Source organism: Pinus tabuliformis, chromosome 4_1 (assembly GCF_031772625.1).
Source record: "Pinus tabuliformis cultivar Carrire ecotype Pingquan chromosome 4_1, CPIR1, whole genome shotgun sequence".
Classification (NCBI taxonomy): Eukaryota; Viridiplantae; Streptophyta; class Pinopsida; order Pinales; family Pinaceae; genus Pinus; species Pinus tabuliformis.
Window position 1 is genome coordinate 447,216,305 of NC_142303.1, and position 6,522 is coordinate 447,222,826.

A 6,522-nucleotide genomic window follows, 5' to 3' on the forward strand; every position below is an offset into this window, starting at 1 on the left:
ATTCACTTTTCTTTATATTTCAAGTTCATAAATAAACTTAACTCTTATGTAAACATTGATTCTAGTATATAGTAAAAATGTAACATTTAACATTTTGACACGATAAAAATAGAATTAATAAAATAAAAATATGAAATTTTAATTTTTAGTTACATTGATAATTATAATTAATTATAAATAATAATTGAATCTTACGCCATGTTCTCATATTGTCAATTTAATGTATTCTACCTTACTGAATATCCACCTTTACAACTAAAATATTTTCCTTCAAGTTAAACATATATTAAAAAAATATCTTTTACTTTTATAAATAAAAGGTAATTAAAAAAATAATAATATTAATTAGAGAAAAAGAATTTGAAGTAAAGGTGGCGTATTATTAAAACATTTTGAATAATTATGTGTAATTTTTTCTAGATACAATGTGAAGTTCATTAAATAAGAATCATCTAAAATCTATCTTAATTAGGAATATATCGCGTTTAAGATAAAATTGGTTATATAAGAACCCTATTAAACCCATCTTTTATATATATAAAAAAAGATTATAGAAAAGGATTAAGTTCTTATGGGGAAAACATTTTTAAATTCCTATTATATACGAGATAAAAAGTCAAAAGTCAAGATGTATTTTGAGGATTTATCTTGTTTTCAATTTATCATGACTATTACGAAGACAAATAAGAGATCATTAAATAAATGCTTTTATAAAATGTCGATATGCAAACATTATATCATATTTGAATATTTAAAGATCTTATAATTTATCCCCAATACATAAAACTTCCTATAGATATCAATATCCATATCCCTTGACACTCGACTCATGGACTAGATAGTAATATATCTCCATGCAACTGATCAAATAAATCATTTGCATATTTATTTAGAGTACATATGTTTCACTTTAATTGAAGATAAAAATAGCGTTTTGTGGTTTATTTAAATCTTTTCTATATTTCGTTAAGTTAAATTATTGATTCATTATTTCTATATGCGTTATAAACCAACAAACTTATTTGTATGGGAAGAAAGAAGATGTATTATATATATATATGAAAATTTTAGGAGTTAATATTTAGGTGGATTAATTTTACATGTTTTTTTCATAAAAAGACTGTGAATTTCTATTTTTTTCAAAATTATTTCGCCAAAATTTTATATAAACTAATATAAAATTATTGGAAATATAATTTTTTTACAAAAATATCACTAAACATTTTATAATTTGCAGGAACTAGTAAGATTCACCAAAGTTTCTAAACTTTAAGATAAACGCCCATCCTTAAAATTTCCCTAATTTACAAAATATATATCAATAGATTGAATGATGATACAATAAACCTTTGTGAATGTTATTTATAATATTAACTAGCTACGAGTTGAAAGAGTACTTTTCCCTTGAATTTTTATTTAATTTAATTAATTAATAATTAATTATACTTATAATTATGTTTATAACATTGTCACATCCTTTAAAATTTATTTGTCCAAAATAAAAGGTAATGAGAGATATCATTGGTGAAAAAGTTATGTTTCCCATGATGCATCTTCTTTTGGAAGATTTTTCCATTTAATAAGGTATTCTTTGATGGTTCTGGAATGCAACATTTTTTCCTTGCAAGAATTATTTGTGGTTCTAAATTAATTCTTCCTTCGTTGTCAAAGTTGAGAATCTCTATTCGAACAAGTTATGCTTATCCCAACACCTTGTTGAAGAAAGACACATGGAAGACATTATGGATGAGAAAATTGTGTGGCAACTTCAACCTACAGGCTACTTCGCTAAATTGTTTGTTGATTTGTAAAGGACCATAGAATTTTGGAGCCAATTTGTTTTTCCATTCCTGTTTAAGTGATATCTACTTGTAAGATTGGTGTCCCACAAATAGAAAATTTCCTTCTTTGAACCTTCCTTCTAATCTATGTTGATTTACTTATTGTTTCATTCTATCATGAATTGTATTTAAATTTATTTTAATATTTTAATGATCTTTTTCTCTTCGCTGATATGATTCTTCACTAACTGGACCTTAGTGTCAATTACTGCAAATTCCTTCCATTTTGGTGGTTCATAACCATATTAGGCCTGGAAATGAGCAATTTTCATAGATGTCTGGTAGGAAGCATTGTACCACCATTCAGTGAAATGCAACCATTGAAACCATGAGTTCTACTTATTTGTCACAAAATAATGAAGCTAAGTTTCCAAAGATTTATCAACAATTTTTGTTTTCCTCATTTGTTTGCAAAATATGAGCTCATATTGAGTGATATTCCACTTTGTTTGCAAAATTATTTCCGAAAGTTTCTCTTAAATTTTGGATTCCTATTTTTCACAATAAGCTTTGGAAAACCATGCAATTTGTATATTTTGTTACATAAAACATTAACAATCTATTTTGTTGATTTTTTTTTTTTTTCTTGTCATAAAATGTGCATACCTAGTTAATTTCTCAATCACAACAAGAATCTTATCTTTCCCAATAGGAATGTGTAAGGTTTCATTTTTATTTCTTTGACATATGTCACATTCAACGACAAAACTTAAATATCATTACTCATCTCATTCCAATAAAATGAGTGTTGTGCAATATACTATGTTTAAGAAAATCTAGCATGTTGTATTATTATGGAACTATGTGACTCCCTTAAGACTATCATTTTAAATTTTGAAGATGGAATTAGGTCATTTCTATTCTTGTACCATAAAACATCATTTTTCCATTCAAATTTTTATTTTTGGTCAAAAATGTTGAATATGGAATAAGGTTCAGGATCCTTGGAATATTTAACCAAAATTCCATCTTTCCCGTCCAAAATCACCATTGTTGTCACCTATGTATTTTCTTAATATTACATAGGGCTTTTGAAGATCATCCATACTAGTGTCCAAGGTGTTATGTATATCAGACTATTGTTATTGCAACTTAGAATCAGTGTCAATTATCTGATGAGATTTCTCAAATAAAAAAATGGAATTGGAGGGATCTATAACATTTGTCCTTTTATATTCTACAACCTTTGAATTTGAGCCAGTAGTTCTTTCCACATGGGATACCATTTTTTTCAAGAACCGAATCAAAGTAGGTACATCATTCGCACTTTCAACACATGCACAAATATATTCACTGTGATTACAGAGGTTCCCAATAACATTTGCAGGGTGTTATTTCACTTTTATAGATCAAATATCCATAATCAAAGTCAGAGGAGGTATGCCACATGCAGTAGTAATTTCCCATCTTTCATAATTTTCATTTGGAAACATACAAAACAAGGCCATTGTACTTTCCTGCTATTATTTTGAAGAAAGACTAAGAACCGAATCAAGAGTTGAACTCCTTCCCTGCCTTGAAAGGGAAGGCACAAATTACTTACTCTGTTGAAGAGAATTTGAAGAGACCTTATCTGATCCTCCTGAACATCATCAACAATCATTTTAATTAAACCCGCAAAAAAACACTTTTCTTTTGAATTTTGGAAATTGGTACTTAAGTATTTATTCCCATACAAGCTAGTAAGGGCTTATATTTTATGCTCTTGAACTAGAAAAGATGATAGAGCCTTGAATTTATTAATCAATACTTTCAATATTTATTCATTTCTTCATTTTTTTGCTTTTGCACTAACATCATAGATCATAAGGGTTATGTCAATGCCACTACTGTCTTACAAATCAAGGAATCTTCATGTGAAAGACTGGAGACTTGCACTTAGACTTGAAATTACTGAAGATAGTCCACCTGATATGTTGGCCAATGCATGCATTGCATTTTCTTGAAATTCTTGTGTGGATTATTCTTGCATGAACTCCTTTGAAGCAACAACTACTACATTATAAAACTTTAAACACAATCATAATCTATAATATCATTTCTTGCATCCTTCAACTAAGAAGAAATAGCTTTCAGAGTAGCAACGGTCTCTAATCAATCTGAGACTCTATTTTTAGGTAGAAAAATCTTAAGAAGTTGTTTCGTATCTCCACCTTGCAAGAGCTGGGGACAAACATACTCTTTAGTCAACATAATACTAGAAAGAAGAAAACATGCATTTTATTGAACAATGGAATGGCCATTTGTTAGTAATTCTACTAGGATATCCACACTTCCTACTCCTATTGTTGCTGGCCAAAACACCTATATATTTCTACATATATTCTTTGATGTGGTTGTAAGAATTTCCATCCATATATTTCCCAATCTTAAACCCTAGCTGGAGCTTCTCCTAGACCATGGTAACAACTCCTTTGATCAAGAAAAATTTTGAACCGAGATTATCCTTTAAAGCACCTTGGGAGATTACATGTATTTCATTTGTTACAATTACTTGAGTTTATGTTGAACCATACTTAAAAATACCAAATAAAGGTGAGATGCACACTAAAAGAAACATTTTGAGGCATATTTCCTCTTCATTAAAGAGATATCTTAAAATTGTAACCAGATGAGTTTTCACTCTAATAGATCCTAATATGGGGAGAGTGACTAATATAGGAATTTCTTGATGATGGGAACCAACAAAATTGAAATTATTTTCATGTGTATTAGTTAGATTAAATAATTTCTACAATGATATTCTTGTAACTTGAGAGTGGTGTGGCAATCAGCAAACATGCAGATGTTTTCTTATTATTCTAATGTGTGTTCCAATAGTTGTGTTGAGAAGCTCAAATGTAGTGGTTGGTTTCTCACTATGGTATATTAGAGAAAGCTTCATCAGAAACAATGGAGACCAGGACACTAATTAGAGGGAGGGGGGAGGGGGTGAATCAATAGTGTGACAAAAAATTATACCATTCTTCACAAATATACTTTTCAATCACTTTAGAAATTACTCAAGAATCAACGACACAACTTAATCATATAAGACAAAACAAAATAATCATCAAGCACATGAATATCATATACATAAGACACCATTCTTCTTTGTATTACAAGCTTCAACTTAATTTCATCACTGCCCCACAAGCTACTACTTGTAGATTTATCATCTACTACTGAAAGGAACTTTTATACTCGCTCATTTATTACTCTTAAATGAAAGGGACTACTGCCCCTACTCATTTATCATTTCCTGCTGAAAGGGACTCTTGCCATGGCTCATTTATCAATTACTACTGAATGGGACTCTTTCCCTTGCACATTCACCAACATCTATTGGAACAAGCTACAACTGTTGATTTGCAAGCTATTGCTTGGAAGCCCACTTGATTCATTTTTCATCCATTTTCAAACTAGAACCAATAGACCAATTACCTCATCAACAAAAAAAAAATTATCACAACAACTTCTCTCCAAAACCACCATACTAACAGCTTCACCAGCCCTTCATTACTCATAAAATCACCTCCAACAATTTTTCATTACTAAACACACTAGACTATACCAGTAGCATCGATCCTTTCACCAATATTCAATAAACCTTTGTGAATGTTATTTATAATATTAACTAGCTACGAGTTGAAAGAGTACTTTTCCCTTGAATTTTTATTTAATTTAATTAATTAATAATTATTTATACTTATAATTATGTTTATAACATTGTCACGTCCTTTAAAATTTCTTTGTCCAAAATAAAAGGTAATGAGAGATATCATTGGTGAAAAAGTTATGTTTCCCATGATGCATCTTCTTTTGGAAGATTTTTCCATTTAATAAGGTATTCTTTGATGGTTCTGGAATGCAACATTTTTTCCTTGCAAGAATTATTTGTGGTTCTAAATTAATTCTTCCTTCATTGTCAAAGTTGAGAATCTCTATTTGAACAAGCTATGCTTATCCCAACACCTTGTTGAGGAAAGACACATGGAAGACATTATGGATGAGAAAATTGTGTGGCAACTTCAACCTACAGGCTACTTCGCTAAATTGTTTGTTGATTTGTAGAGGACCATAGAATTTTGGAGCCAATTTGTTTTTCCATTCCTGTTTAAGTGATATCTACTTGTAAGATTGGAGTCCCACAAATAGAAAATTTCCTTCTTTGAACCTTCCTTCTAATCTATGTTGATTTACTTATTGTTTCATTCTATCATGAATTGTATTTAAATTTATTTTAATATTTTAATGATCTTTTTCTCTTCGCTGATATGATTCTTCACTAACTGGACCTTAGTGTCAATTACTGCAAATTCCTTCCATTTTGGTGGTTCATAACCATATTAGGCCTCGAAATGAGCAATTTTCATAGATGTGTGGTAGGAAACATTGTACCACCATTCAGTGAAATGCAACCATTGAAACCATGAGTTCTACTTATTTGTCACAAAATAATGAAGCTAAGTTTCCAAAGATTTATCAACAATTTTTGTTTTCCTCATTTGTTTGCAAAAGATGAGCTCATATTGAGTGATATTCCATTTTGTTTGCAAAATTATTTCCGAAAGTTTCTCTTAAATTTTGGAATCCTATTTTTCACAATAACCTTTGGAAAACCATGCAATTTGTATATTTTGTTACATAAAACATTAACAATCTATTTTGTTGAATTTATTTTTTTTCTTGTCATAAAATG